The 15,608-nt window shown below is 55.8% G+C and overlaps 1 protein-coding gene across 9 annotated transcripts in view; it reads right to left on the bottom strand.

The window, feature by feature from the left end:
* Zmiz1 (zinc finger MIZ-type containing 1) overlaps positions 1 to 15,608 on the bottom strand; it is a 194,736-nt gene extending 179,128 nt beyond the window's left edge. For 7 of the 9 annotated variants that reach the window (XM_063238758.1, XM_013156674.3, XM_013156675.3 and 4 more), the window contains exon 1: positions 15,325 to 15,608. The gene's annotated coding sequence lies outside the window, so the exon portion shown is untranslated. Of the gene's footprint in view, positions 1 to 14,867; positions 14,889 to 15,324 lie in introns of those variants that run through there. The other 2 variants (XM_063238756.1, XM_063238757.1) reach the window with 2 other exon arrangements.

The following is a 15,608-nucleotide window of genomic DNA, read 5'->3' as shown; positions in this document are numbered from 1 at the left end:
TACTGGAAGAACAGAGCGGGACAGAAGGGCAGAGGGTGGCTTTGCAAACACTGGGAAGCTGGTGTCAGAGTGGTCAGTCCCTGACTGTCCCCTGACAAGTCTGCTCTGGGCAGATCAGTGGGGGCAGAAACCCAAGGTCTCAGGCTGCACTCCTGGGGAGGAGTCATGGTGATTTCCAGGTTTCAGCCTGAGCTGCACGCAAGGCAGTGACAGCCCTACTCTTTGTCCTTACTGTGGTTTTATGAGAATCAGAACAAGCCCCCCCCCAACCATCTGCCATAAAGTTATTTAATAGTTGTCCTATCTGGAGCGACCACAATGTGAACTCCAGCCCCAAGTTGCACAGTACGTAACACGCACCACCGCACACAGCTATCCTAGCAGACGCACGGCCATTAAGCAAACAGTGAGGAGAATGGCTAGAGGCCCGCGGCTCAGGCAGGTAGAGAAGGTAGATAAAATCAAATACACACAGGGGCGAAAACACTTACCTAAGCAAAGAACAACCAAAGGGGAGCCTTTACTAACCCTCTCTGCCTTTTGGCATGAGAAATCTAAATAGTGTGAGAGGTACAATACGGCTTCAAAACAGAAAAATCAGTGGCTCCAACGAGACAGATAAAGGAAATGCAAAATCTCCAGTCAGAAAGCACTGGTTTTGACAGATAGGGACTGGCCAAAGGGATAGGAAACCTAGTCATACGGCTGGCCTCACTGTGTAGCCCAGGTTGGTCTCGAACTGTGGTGATCCTCCTGCCTCAGTCTCTTGAGTGCCGAGGTTACAGGCATGTGCCTCCACATCCAGCTGATTTTTTTAAAGACCCTAAATGCTAAGCAGAACACCAGCAAACAAACCTAACAGTGCAACTTGAGTTGGTAGAACGCACTGGTGCTCTCAACCAGCTGATCCACACGGGTAGCCGAGGTCCATCAGTCACTGCGTAACTACAACGCACCTCTCCGCTCCAGCTTCTGTCTGGGGATATGGCTGGTGTCCTCACAGAGCCCTGGGCAGAATTCAAAAGACGGGGGATCGATCGGGGACCTTATCCTACCTGCATTCATCCATAATGTGATGGCAAAGACCCTTGCTTAACCAAAGTGAGCCTCCAAAAGGAGATTCTTGGTACCCATCTGGGCACCAATGGGGAGAGAGCTAAGGGTTTGCCTACGCTGGAAAGGAGGGCAGAGGTGGAAGTGGAAAATGATCTTTGGACCCCTGCCAGAGTCCCCTCAGGGCTCAGTGCTGTCCTGAGGCTCTATTCTGCCCAACACTAGAAACTCAGGGCAGCGAAGATACCTCTGGATGGCTCCTGAGGTCCCTGGTCCCTGGGCACAGGCCCTGATCTGGACGGGGGACTTCTGCCCAGAACCAGATGCTCACCCCACTCCTCCGGGCAGGGGACTGAACCCAAAGCTAGCGAGGTCTTTACTGCTCAGCAGCTGTCGGCCTCCACATGCTTCCTGGTCCTTCTGCCCATTTCACTGATGATTGACAGGTGTCTCCTACTAGCCACTCCTAAGTGTCAGGCAGGGACCAAGCCCATGACAGGTGCGAGGCTCGGACCTGTGCTGGGATTCCCGGACCTTTGGCCTCACTGTCTTGGATAGGCCAGATATGAGCCCCAAATGTGGGTGTGGAACCCCAGAAGCACTCTGCTTGATGCTGTAGGGCCAAGCAAAAAGATACCAGCTGCCTGGCTACAGTTTGTGCTTGGCTAACTCACAGCTTCTGAGCAACGAAGCGGACAGAAGAGACACAGTGAGAATGCACTGACTACCCACTCAACCACTGCAGGCAGGGGACAAGTTCTGGAGCCAGCCCAGGACGTGCTAGCCACACAGGGCAAGTCAAGGCCTAATGTGCAATGTAGGGGCGGGCAATGTCCAGCAGAGGCAAGGGCCACCCTGGCCAACACTGGCTCAGGCTGCCTTCAGGGGGAGCGCAAGTGACCCAGAGCTTGTGCAGGTTCAGACTAGAACCAGCTGGCCTGGGCACCACAACCTACCCTCCTGTGTTGCCCGCCTCCTGCTCACCTTGGCAGTTAGGACGTCCCTCTGTGTGCCTTTGCAAGCCACAGGAATCCCAGCTAGTTATCGAGGACCAGCCAGGCCGCCAGGACTCAGATCCTGGTGACATCTGACCCAGGCAGGTATCTTGGGAAAACTGAGGCCCACACTGTGAAAAGATTGAAGCCACAGGAATTTGGAACCTTTGGACAGAGATCCCGACTGTGCCAATATGCTTGTCTCACAGACTAGTAAACTGAGTCTCCGGACAGGAACAGGCCCGCCAAAGGTGAAATACTAAGTGTCCCAGAATGATCTTCCTAGGTTGATCCCATAGAGTCAAGAGAGAGCAGCCTTCTGTGACCCCAACCTCAACTTCAGGAAGTTGCAACACTTCCTCGTTTCCATGGTAACCAGCTACTGCTCCAGGAATACACTGAAATGTTTTTGTTCCCTCCTCTGTGAGGGCCAGTCCGGAGCCAGGCAGTGAGGACACAGAGCGGAAAGAGTGGGCGTGAAGGGGGCACGGTCTCAGCCCCAACCCAGGTTATCCTGGGCTCTGGAGAGGAGGAAGAGAAGCGTAGAATTCTCAGTGTGAAGAAGTGCAGAGCGCCTGAGAGAACCGGGAGGGGGTCAGAGGGGCAGATTTGAGCTGGGCTCCGGGGGATGAGTAGGAACCTACCAGACTGAGGGGCAGGGCTGGAGGAACTGGCATATACAGAGGCTTGAGGGGCACTGGCATGTCAAAAAAAGCATCAGGGGATGTGACAGCACAAGAGATGATGGGAAAAGATTTGGCCCAGAAGGAGGACGAAGACCAAATGCAGAATGACAAAGTTGCACATGTACATCCGAATGCCAGAAACACTTCCCAGGCCTCTGCTTATCCAACTTTGAAATGAGCATCTTATGACAGGGAAGCACAAGCCAGCTGAGCATAAGAAGAACGGAGCTGGGCATGTTGGTGCACGCCTGAAATTCCAGCACTCAGGAGACTGAGACAGGAGGATCCCCAAGAGTTCTAGCCAGCCTGGACCACATGTAAGGCTTGGTCCCTAGGGCCTGCTTTCTGCAGGTGCACAGGCGTTCCCAAAGGCTTCCATGCGCAGGCTCTGTTCATTCTCAAGACTCATCCCCAGGCTTGATCTTTCTCATCATCTCTGCTGGCCACTTTGGCCCACGCCAGCAGTGTCTTTTCCTGAGTTACCATAAAAAGTGCCCAGCCAGGCTAGAGGGGTAGGTCAGCAGTAGAGCTCTGTGTAACACACCCAAGTCCCTGGGTGTGAGCCTCAGGACCACACACACACACGCACACATGCACACAGGCACACACATAGCCATGTCACCCTGCTGGCAGCGACTGCCACATTCTCTGTCCTCAGTGCACCAGCCAAAGGGATCTTCTTAGCGGGCATATCAAAAGTCACAATCCTTTACTTGAAATCCTCCAGTGGCTACTGAATCCCTGAATGATGTCAGTAGCTTTTCCTGCACTCAGTGAGGCCCTCTGTGACCTGGTCCCTAATCATTCTGCTGACCCCTGCCAGTATCTCCCATCTTCCCTGGCTCCATCAAGCCATGCACTACGCATCCCTGTCTTAGAGAGTGCCCTGCATGTACTTGCACGGGGCCTTTGCAAGTGCTGTCTCCTCTGCCTGCTGACAGGGTTCAGCCCACCAGCCCCGCCGCGTGCCTCACTGGGATATCTGTTCAAATGCAGCCTCTTCAGAGAAGCCTTCTTTGACTACACCAATTCTCACTTCCTACTTCCCCATATCACCTTGCCCTGGCTTGCTTCTCTCCAAGCACTTATCATAGCTCGTGACATCATTGTGTCATTGACTCGCCACCTATCTCACCTGCTTGAACGTGAGCATGGCCTCCGTCAAGTTTCCCACCGTATCCTCAAGGCCAGATACACAGCAGGTGTTTGACAAACTCAGTGGATAAACAAAAGGACTCATCTTTCCTAGCGGAAGGACAAAGGATGCTAAGCACTCATCTCCCAGGAGCAGAGCACGGGGGCTTGAGACTCTCATGGACAGCTGGTCCAAGCTGGTATGTGGACCCCTGGAGGAAAATGGAGGAAGATGGACTGCCGTCCTGAACCACTAGCACACGTGACCCTGCTGGTCAGCAGATGCCAGGCCACTTTCTTCCCCCTGAGCCTCAGGGATGCTGTTGGTGCCTCCCTCCCAGCTGACGTCCATGTCTCCTGACCCGAACTAGGCCTGATGTCTCCAAGCTGCCCAGACTCTTACTAGAGGCAAAGAGGGAAAATAAAGAAGCTCAGGGGAAATAAGAAAAGCCACTACCTCCAGGGTAGTGCAGGAAGCAGGCATGTGCTGACCCCTATACCTGGCTCCCCAGGCCTCAAAGGGAAGCAGGACCTGGCCTGGGGGAGGAGGCCCCTGGGAGGTGCATCGTCCCTCCTTTTGTGTGCACTTGACCCCAGACAGACAAGGACAGCCTTGAGGGCAGTGTGGAAGCACAGGGAGGCCAGCCCATTATGGGGAGGAACTTAGCATTCTGCTAGCTCTTTGGGGGCTGCTTCCTTCTCTGGACCTCAGTCCTCATGTCTGGAAAACAGGGATGAGAGAAGCTGCCAATAGTCTGGGTGACTTGGCTCTTTGGGCCCCGGGACACATCACACCAGGGATGGAACAACAGCCACAGATTCTTGCCGAGAAGATGTTTTTATGACTCTGCTTCCAAGGCAACCACTTGTGGCCAGCTGGACGAGGGGTCTTCTAGGGGGTCTTGGGACCTTCTGTCCACTCAAAATGACAGTCAGCAAAACCCAGGGCAGTTCTGTTTGAGCCAGCAAAATGAGGGGACACTGCCTGCTACAGAGCCAGCTGTCCTCAGGAACCACAGCAGACACCCACCTGCCCCAGGGCCCAGAGGTTCTGGGGAGCAGAAGCACCAGCACTGCAAGAGGCGGGGAGCAGAGGCTCCAGGAGAGGCCAGTCCCCTCCCCACCAGCTTCAGGGGGACCTCTCCCTGCACCTCACCCCAGCAAAGGCTTCTGCAGTGACAAGGCAGAGGCTGAGCCCTGGGTGGGTGACTGTAGTCCTGAGTTTCAGTTCAAGCTCTGCAAAGGACCTGTCTGTCTCCTCTGGGGTCAGACTCAGCAGCTAAATGAGGGGTTGGTCTGGACAACCTTGATGTTGGATCCACATGGATATCATCATCATTGTGCTTGGTAATAAGACACTGCGTCCCTGACCCAACTGTGACACTGGACATGTGTGACACTGGACAGCACGCAAAGGGCAAGCCCTCCCAGTCACTCTCTCAACAGTCACAAGTGACACCACAGCAGGAGGCAGTGAGGACTCCTAATGCAGTGCTCCCTGCTGAAAGTCCAGTCTCTGCAGCCTAAGGACACTCTAGGACACACCACGGTAGTGTGGCAGGGTAACTCAGAGGGACAGAATGGGGAGCAAGAGCTAATCCCAGCCCCCACACCCACCCCAGCCACCTTCCAGCAAGGGCTCCAGTTCACGCCCAGCAGAGGCCAGGAAGATGGACTGCTGTCCTGAACCACTAGCACACGTGACCCTGCTGGTCAGCAGATGCCAGGCCACTTTCTTCCCCCTGAGCCTCAGGGATGCTGTTGGGGCCTCCCTCCCAGCTGACGTCCATGTCTTGTGACCTGAGCTAGGCCTGACATCTCCAAGCTGCCCAGATTCTTACTAGAGGCAAAGAGGGAAAATAAAGAAGCTCAGGAGAAATAAGAAAAGCCACTACCTCCAGGGAACCCACTCCGCCTGCTCCAGCCCTGAGCTTGTCTGGAGAGAAGTCTCCTTCGGAGGCAGTTCCTGAGAGCCAAGTTCACCATTTCTCCACAGTCCCAAGATACACACAGGGCACAGGTGTCCTTCCAGGCTAGAACATGGCCTGGGACTTGCTAGGGGGAGAAGCTGCTGGGAAGCGAGGAGCAGCCAGTCTCTAGGGTACAGCGCCTGGAAGGATGCTAAGGGTGGTACACACAGGGCATAAATCATTCATCTGATAGGCATTGGCTAAGGTGGTTAAAAAGGTCCCTTGTGGTTTGAGAATTACAGATCCCAGGAATCAAGAAAATAGCAGTATGCAGGGCCCTTGAGTGGGGTGGATCACAGGGCCCATATACCTCTGGGGAGCCGGCTATGAGGGAGGCCTGAGAATTCTGGGGCCCGTGAGGATTTCACACCCAAAGCAAGCCCACTCTTCTTCCCTAAAGGGACTAGTCTGGCAGATGAGGCACAAGCAGAAATGCGATGTCAAACAAGAGAAAATGGATGCTTGACTTAGCTTCATGGCCCTGTCACGAAACACAACATGGGAAACCACACGAGAGCATCTTGCTTTTCTCCAGCTGGAGCACAGGCACCAGGCTGTCCTGCAGCCAAAAAGCCAGTGGCCAAGATATCCCTCAACTCATTTTGTGCCAGCCACAAAACCCATTTCTCAGAACACAGACAGAAGGACTGCGCCTGTGTGCCTGGGAGGTGGCATGGCTCATCATCCATGGTCACAGATCAGGGACACGGCTCTTCTCATGGGTCACCAGGACACCCCAAGCCACAGCAGTCAGGATCTGAAGACAGAAGGTGCCCTTTTCTGTGATGCTGGGGTTCTCCTGCACTAGGGAGGAACACAAACCCAGGAACATGGCCCGTACCACTGAAACTGACCTCCTGACCCTATAGGGAGTTTAAACCAGCCCCGCTGGCCTTCCCAGGAGTGAGTGGGAACTTCCCTCTGTCACTCTCATCCCCAACACTTTCTGGGAACACTGAACCCTGACTTTTGGTGCATCTCATAGAACCCAAGAAGGATGGTTCTAGGGTAAAGTCAGCTTGCCCAGGAGGCCACACCTGCCCACCATTCTTCCTTTGTCTCCCGGGGCCACTTGAGCCCTTACGCCAGGTAGACCATCTAGAGGTTTTCAGTGACCTTGGTCAAGGCTCCTCTATTCCCCTCGTCTCAGTTTCTCACCAGTAAAAGCTGAATTAGAAGCACAGTCATTAAAACAATGTCTTCTCCACAAAAGTGGTCACATGGTGAGTTGGAATGGAAGGGTTTGTGGGCTGGAGAAAGAAGGTGGTCACACAGCAATGCCACCCCACATTACACCCCAAGGCCTGTATCCAAGACTACAGGCCTTGGATTTGGGCCACAGTTCTGACACTGTCTCCTGGGGCCCACACAGATTGCAGGATCTGAAGAAAGCTGTGGACCTCCTCTCCAGACAAAGGCCAGGTCACAAAGGCGGTTCCAGGGCCATGTCTCCTGCAGGCCAGGGACAGGTCCTTCCACTTGGACGGTTGCTAAGTCCTTGAGCCCCATCACAAGGGATGAGGCAGAGGTCCTAACCCTTTGCCTGACTGGCCTTGCTTTGGGACTGCCCAACCACAAACAGATTTGTGGTCTGGTAACAAAAACAAGGAAAGAAAAGGAAGCCAGCTAAAGTGACAGAGATCTGCAGACTGAAGCAGGGCAGAAGTTAGGCGGAAGAGCCAGGAAAGGGGCTCCCGAGAGGATTTCTGTGCGTGTGGACCTAGCCCTGGACCTCCTCAGGATAAACCCTTGAAGAGGTGCTTCCAGAGGTAAACCATTGCCAGGTCCAGCCACTGTACCAGAACCTTCGGCCTGGGAATTCCAAAGCAAAGATCCCACTGGCATCCTAAGTGTAATTTTGCATTTAGGGGGCAATGGTGAGGCAAGAGCTAATGCTTCTGTTTCCTAGCACTTACTACCTGCTGTGTGCTGCCCACAGGATCTTCTTAGCCTAAGGGGAAGGCAGGACATTACTGGCTACTACAGAATTAGTAAGTCTTTAACAGATGTTGAGACTGAGGTCAGAAAAGTAAAAGATAACTTGTCCAGAGTTTCAGAGCTCACAAAGGATGGGGCTGAGAGCTGACCTCAAGCCAATGGAGAAGGGAACAACTGCATTCCCCAAGGGGACCTGGCTTTTGTAACACTGATGGCACATCTTGGGTAAGTTGTTTGAAAGACAAGGTTGTCCTGCAAATAAGAGCAGGACGTTGCTGGCACACTCCTTGCCCACATCCAGACCTCAAAGCCCAGGGGCCATGTCTTGCTATTTGACCTGTGGCTGGTCCCCATAGCTCTCTGGACTTGGGGTTCCTCCACCTTTGAACTGGAAGGGTGGAGAGGCTCTCAAAGGCACTTCCTGCTTGTAAGGCCAAGAGAAAACTTGGGGACTCTCCTCCAGAGGTTTCTGAGTCCAGGTTCCTGGCTGCTGGCAGCTGGGTGCCCTGCTTCCCAGCTGTGGTCAAGGTCCACCATGGGCAGGGGTGGGAGTGTGGCAGGGGCCCTGTAGGCAGGGCAAGGTCCAGGCCTTGGCATCTCCTCCCTCCTGAGCTCTCACCTGGGCTGGCACAGGTGACTCCCAGGGTGGAGAGAAAAGGTTCCCGCCCTGCCTCCCATCACAGAGCAAGTGACAGCAGCAATGAACCAGCCTGCTATTAGCCCTGTAAGGGACAAAGCCAACACAGGAGGGCTGGGGCAGGCGGGCAAGCCATCCACACTCTCCAAAGACACCCTGTGCCCTCCCTGGAATGATTCTGTGAGACATGGATACCCCTGCAATGGAACCCACCTTTGAAGATACCCCCTGCAGGGCTGGGGCTCTAATGCCACCCAGGACCACCCACTCCATCGGAACTCAAAGCCAAACCCCTCCCTCTCCTGTTCTAGCCCAGGTTAGGGCGGAAGAGTATTTCTATTATGTGCTCAGAAGAGTGGAGAAAGGGGCTGTGCCTGGCCAACAGTAGATGCTCAATAAATGTTTAATGAGCTCCTGGGCTGGGAGAGACCGGGTTCCAGGGCTGGCTCTGTCGCCCATTCAGGGCTGACCTTGGAGGAAGCCAACTGCTGCTTTCCAAGTTTCAGTTTCCTGGGCTAGAAAAGAAAGGCCAGAGCAGGTAACCCAATCGGTACCCCTAATTCTCTGTGCTTAGAGGCTCGAAGCCCAGTGCCAGGGAGGTCTCAAAGAATACTGTGGCATCCAACTCCTCTGCCTGCTGCACCCGAGCTGGAAGGGCAGCCCGGGGTGCTGGGCAGGGGTTCAACCCTGCGGGTGGAGCATGGGAGGAGGATGAGAATGGGGCGGGGAGGAAAGAGGATGGAGAGTGGGTACAGTCTGCATTCAGGCCAGATACCAAAACAGACTTCTGGAAGAAAGAGCCACTGAAAGTACAAAGCGATCGTATTCAACACCCTCCCCCACTGGGCAGCTTGGCCATTTCCTGGTGTGCAATGAATTGGACAAGTGTCTGGGAAAGACGGGGCGGGCATGTGTGTGTGTGCGTGTGCGCATGTGTGTGTGTGTGTGTACAGGCACCAATGTACACACCTGAGGGAGAGGAGGAATGCTGCCAACTGGGGCATAGGCCAGAGGACACAGGAATCCCCTCAAATCCTGTCCCTGGGACTAGACATCTTTGGGAGGTTCACCAACCCCTGGAAATTTCAGACTTGGCCTGGCATCTCAACAAGCAAAGATCACAAATCAGGTCACCAGACCTTGACAATCTGCCACTGCCAGCTATCAGAGAGGTCAGCTATCAGGGCCCTGCCCCTCTGTAGACCTCAGTTTCCCCACTGGTACTGTGAAGACTGTAAGCTGGAAGACCTTGAAGGGCATATCTCCTTTGACATTTAAGATGCCATGGAAAACTGCACTTATCATCATGAACCCTCCACCCTAGAGCGCTAGGAAGCAATTCTGGGCCCCAATCTCTGTTGCAGGATAGGCTTGGGGGCAGAGCTGAGTCCCCACACCGTCTGTCCTCAACAGCCTGCCACGGCCAAAACCTTGAAGTGGTTACAATTACAGCCAAGCTAACAGGATTAGGGGAGTGTTGAAATCTAAGAAATCTAATTATCTCAGACACCCCAGCCTCCCCAGCACAATCCTGCAGTAACCCCAGCAGCTGAGCCTGACAGGAGGGGTGGCCTGGGGCCTTCTCGGGCTACATCCATGACCTGCACAGGTGCGCTGGGCACAGGTGTGCCTGCTGCCCTGTACCACATCAGTTGCAGCCTTGACCTGGAGTGGCACTCAGATGAGCTCCAGAATACCAGGCCCAGAGACACAGACCACCCGGGCAGGTGGAAACCAAGGGCCCAAGGCTGGCTGTCCAACACAGCCTGGAGACTGACTCCACCAGAGAAAGTCACCGTCTTTAGCACAGAAGTCAAGGCAGCCCAGGGGAGCCTTGGGCTATCTGGTAACCAGGGCTGGAAACACCTCTGTGTCCTGCTCTAGGGCCCTGGCCTAGATGAATCCAATATGCAGAAGCCCAGGGGAAGTTGAGGCAGGATGTGAGGCTCTGAGCAAGCTCCAGTTGGAAGAGATTGTGTCACAAGCATGGGGACACCACGCTGCTGGTTGGGGGCAGGTGGATGGATGAGGCCCACCTGCGACCTTTCCCAGGAGCAGCACCACCTTAGTCTCTTGTCCCCCCAGCCTTATTCCTAGGGTCAACACTAGTTTTACACCCAAGCCCCCTGGAGCTCTTGCTCTGTGAACCGTGAGGGAAACAGCACAAAGTGCTGATGCCCCGAGCTGAGTCCAGACTTTGCCTTAAGTCTTTTGACCTCTCCAAACCTCTGTTTTCTTTTCTGTTCAATGGGGGTAATCCTTAATAGCAGAGATCTCACACTGTTGTTATCCAGGCTAAACAAATTTGGAGATGAAGTCCACAGCCACCAAGTGCCACCAGGGAGAGGGGCTCCACTTACTCCTGTCCTCACACGCCCGTGGCATGCGGCCAGCTGGTGGTGAATTATTTATTTGGGCTGATCTTCCTGCCCTTGCTGGATGTCAGCTCCTAAGGAACAGAAACTGTGGGGCCCCTGCCCTGTCATTCCAGCTCCAAGGGAAGTGACAAGAGGCAGGCCTGGCCCCCAAAGGCAGGTGACAGTGAACCTCTTCTGCACTGCTCCCAACACACTGCTAAAGACTGGAAACCACCATTTGGAAGATGTCCCCTTTCGCATGTCAGTTAGATGCGCTCTTGAATCCATGATCAAACAGAAAAAAAAAATGAGTCTGTGATCTAAAAGTCCTCGGCAACTAAAGCCCAGACCAAGAGTTGGAAGGTCTAGATTTCCAAAAGGCAAAGCATGCTCATATTCACAGCTAACACTCACAGCACTGAAGGCAGCACAGTCTCAATGAGCACCTGTCACTGGGGGTGTGCAAGCTGACACTGGACAGCCAGGGAGGTGAGCACAGATAGGCTGGCAGCTTCTGGAACATGCTTCTAGCATCCCTGAACCAGCCCCTTCATGTTCTATCTGCACCAGAGCCTGCTAAGCCTTCAGTGATCCATGCCCACATCTGCTTCACCTGCCCAGCAGCATTCTGTCCTTGAATCCATTTTACAAGTCAGGATACTGAGGTCTAGCAGAGTAAACTGGCTGACCCATAAAAACCAACAAGCTACAGCCTTCTGTCTCCTTTTTGTCCCCTCTATTTTCTGCTAATAATGGGAAAATCTGGTTACCACAGGATGGGCTGGTACCCAGCCCAGGACCTGTCTGTAGGATTGGTGGCATTGGTGCCCCCTGCCTCCCTCCATCCTTGAGGAAAGAGTCTTGCCCTAGTCTCCCCATGGAGCTTAGAGACCAAGTAGGCTGCTCTCTCTGGCCTCAGGGCGCTTGAGGACAAAGAGTACCCCTCTCTCAGAGGGCACAGGCACAGGCCACCGGTGTCCTGCAGAGAGGTCAGGGCAGTTCCAGGCAAGGCTGCAGCAGCTTCCCGGGTAATTACAGCAGCCTGGCCTTTGTTGTTCACACAAAACCCAGGAACCTCATAGAGATGCAGTAGAGATAGGAGCCAGGCCAGGGCCCATGGGAGCAGAGTTATGAATGAAACTGTAAGGGACCCAGTCTCCACCTAGCAGGCCCTATTTCCTGGTTCCATGACGAGAGATCTCAGAAGTTTCCCAATATTAAATTGTTGATGCCCAGCTTTCTGAGAACATCTTTCTCTGAGACAGGGTCACAGACAGTCAATGGGCCCTGGCCAAAACCAGGCAACTCAGTAGCCCTGGCTTCCTAGGAAGGTCCTCCGGTAGCCACAAAGTGCCTGCCTTCCTTACCCACCCTGTCAGTCAAGGAGAAAAGTGAAGTTTGCAGGTTTCTCTGCTGGGTCGTTCTGCCTGCAGCTGTCTAGAATGAGACAACTTGTGGTCACCTGTGTCCCTATGTTGGGTCATCTCAATGGGGGTCGGGGATGGAGATAATGCTGTCATTGTTGCAGCTAGAGAAGTGTGTATGATAGAGAGAGAGAGAGAGAGAGAGAGAGAGAGAGAGAGAGAGACAGAGAGAGAGAGACAGAGAGAGACAGAGACAGAGAGCAGGTGTGTGATCACTGGCCAAAACCCCATTTCTGGGCCTGTCTTTGCTTTGCTCTGCTTTCCTTAGGAGCTAAAAGGGACATCCAGTTCCCCATGAAGAAGACAGTCACTCTCTTCTACACAGACAAGGCAGTTTATTCAAGGATTTCCTAAGTCCATCTATTTCTCTCCCCACTCTTCAGGAGCCTCAAACCCCAGCCCAACTCCTAGAGCCTCTCTAGCTCCTCCCCCTCAGCCACTGCCTCCAATAAGCCCACCTGAGTGTCAACTTTTGAGATTTACATGTGAAAACAACATTTCATAACCTCCTGACACTTCCAGACAAGGAGATGCCTTTGCACTTTGGGGAGAAAAGAAAAAACAAAACAAAAAAAACCCAAAAGACAAAAAACTCCAAATCATAAAACTTGCAAGAACACACCACTTCTCTCTAAGAGCGTCCACAGCACCCCAAAGCCACACGTGCTCCGTGGCAGATGGGGCTTTCAATGTGTCTTTTGTTTCATGCTGGTGTTTCAACATCCTCAACTTGAAGAGGGAAAGGTCAGCACAACTCCGGGTGTTCACAGGCCCCAAGGCCAGGAATCCTTCCTACTTGGGACCCTCCTCAAAAAGCCCCCAGGTCGGAGAAAGGCGGGGATTTGTTCCCTCCTCTAAACTTCCCAGAGCTCATACAAGCAACTTTTCCCTTCCTGGCCCAGGCAAAGGCAGGAGGAGGCAGGCTGAAATTCATCAGGAGCCAAGCAGCCCAGTTCTCCAGCCCCTCCGCCTGCCCCTTTATCTGTTCCTTCACAAAAACAATAAGCAAACCCAGGCACCTCTGGGAACAGCCTCTGGCCTCCTGCCCTGCCCTGTGTAACCAGCCTGTCCTCACACCCACAGCCGGCAGAGGAGGAGACTGCACTAGTTAACCCTCTGGTGTACCAGGCCGGGTTCCCAGGTTGCAGCAGGAGGCAAACTGTTGCTCAAGGAAACCCTTCAGAAAACCCTTGGCTGCGTGCAGCTCCCCGCCAGGACTTCTGCACTGCCCAATGCCCTTCCAAATCTCCAGGGCTGGGCACGACAGCCCTAAGCCCTGGGTGTCCGACCAGGGGTCTCCAAATCCCCAGGCAGCACTGAGAGGAGGGACTGGCTGGCCCGAGCGCTGCCCTCACCCCGCCAGCCCAGCCGCCAGCTTCTTGGAGGACCTCAGAGAGAACATTTGTTGGGCTGCCAAGTTAAATCTTCCTCCCTCATGTCAGGGCATTGGAAAAGCAGTCAGGGGAGAGGGGAAGGGGGAGAGCGGGGGAAGCAGCGGCGGGAGGGAAGGGGGAGGGGGGAAGGAAGCAGGCGGGCAGGCGCGGAGCCCCAGTTACTCGGGCACTGCCTGCCTAGTAAGCTGCTGCTCTCGGACTGAGCAGCCCCAGCTCCCGTCACCCAAGCAGAGATCCGGCCGCCAGGCCTTCCCGGTCAGCGCGGGGTACCTGAAGCCTTGAAGCCGGGCTTTACTCGCTCTGCGCCCAGCTGGAGAGGGTGAGGTGGAACAGGAGGGTTTACAAGGGAAAAGTTTGAGACAGGTAGAGGGGGTCAGGCTGGGCGGTCTTGCCTCCGGGCTGTCCCCCGGGAAGGGGTGGGGGGCCAGGCCAGTGGCGGCCCCGGCGCGCTCCCTTGCGCCCGCCCTCCCGCCTGGGTTGTTTACATTCCTGGAGTGTCTTTTAAACCCCGGGCTGAGGCCGGCTCCCGGCCTTCTCCGGCGGCTCCGGGGCAGTCTCCCGTGAAAATCTGCTGGCGCACAATGGCCGAGAAGACGGCCGCCCCTCGCCCGCGCCCCCACCGTTTCAGGGCGGGGAGCCTGCCCTCCGCACCGCGCCCTCTCGCTGCCCGGCCGGCTTCCTGGACAGATGTCCCCTGCGAGGGGGCGATGCGCGCCCGCTGCCTGCGCCCCTGACGCCGAGGCCGCGCTCCCCACTGTTTTCTCTCTCCAACGCAGACGCTAGGAATGTGAGACAAGCATCCTGAGCCCGCCCCATCTACGACCCCAGCACCAGCCCGGGTCCGGCCCCAAAACCTCCGCCTCGGGACCAGCCTCCCACTCCCCGGGGGCCACCGTCGCCAGAGACCGAGAGGAAGAAAGAACACGGGGAAATTACTTTCGTATTTGCAACGCGCGCGCACACACACACACATGCACATGCACATCTTCCCTCCGCTTCTCCTAGCTGGGGCAGCCCCGATCAGGGGTGGGCCAGAAAGCCCTCAGGTTTCCAAAACCCTTACTAGCACCCCCTCCACCTCCACACACCCCTCGGCGCTCCCTGCCCCGCACAGCGCGCCGCGCTTCCCCAAGCGATTCCCACACAAACAACTTAACCGCGCCCCCACCTCCCATTTACAAAAGTGTATGTTTTCCCTAGAAATTCAGATGCACAACTTAACACCACCATCCCTCGCCACCCTGAAATTCCGCGCCTTCCCGGCGGTCGCAGTACGCACACAGAAGCACAACTTCAAATCGCTCCAAAGGAGGTGAAGGAGTCCGAGCTCGTCCTTCCTCGGCCTTCCTTACTCCTTCCTTCGGAGCCCGGTCCGGCCCGGTCCCCACGGTTCTAAGCTAGGGCTGGAGGAGCACCGGCGAGAGGCATAAGGCGGGCTCGGTCCGCGCGCGCACTGCTGACCACACTCGCGCTCCGCACGCCCGGAGCTTCGGCCCCCGCGCGCAGCCAGAGCCGGCTCCGCGCAGCCGGGCGCTCGCCAGGCAGCTGCCCGGGCCTCCGCCCCCGGCCAACGCGGGGAAAGCAGGGAACTGCGCTGCGGGCCACCCGCCCGACCCGAAGGACCCTTGAAGGGAAAAGCCCCAGCGCTCAGCACGCCAAGCTCGCACCCCAGAACCTGCGAGGAGCGGAAGAAAGCCTCGGGGCTAACGGGCTCCTGGCTCTGTCCCCAAACTTACCCGGCGCTGCGAGCACCGCTGCCGCCGCTGGAGGACGCGCCGCTGCCGGCCAGGGCCGGCTGGGGCCGGGAGGAGCGCGGTGAGGGCGCCGGGATCGCGCAGCTCGGCTCGGCTCGGCTCGGCTCGGCCCCTGCTCCGCTCCGCGCCGGCCGGGGCCGGGGTCACCGCGCTGCGCCGGCGCTGCTAGCCCGCCTGGTCGCCGATCGCTGCTCGCCGCCCGGCCGCTGGCTCTCCCGGGCGCCCGCCGCCGCCGCTCGCTTTTTTAATGTCCACAGACAGTGAAA

This window comes from Cavia porcellus, unplaced genomic scaffold (assembly GCF_034190915.1).
Source record: "Cavia porcellus strain 051 isolate PalLab524CR breed Dunkin Hartley unplaced genomic scaffold, mCavPor4.1 scaffold_28, whole genome shotgun sequence".
Taxonomy (NCBI): Eukaryota; Metazoa; Chordata; class Mammalia; order Rodentia; family Caviidae; genus Cavia; species Cavia porcellus.
The sequence above is the reverse complement of the archived record's forward strand: the minus strand, read 5'-3'. Positions and strand labels throughout refer to the sequence as shown.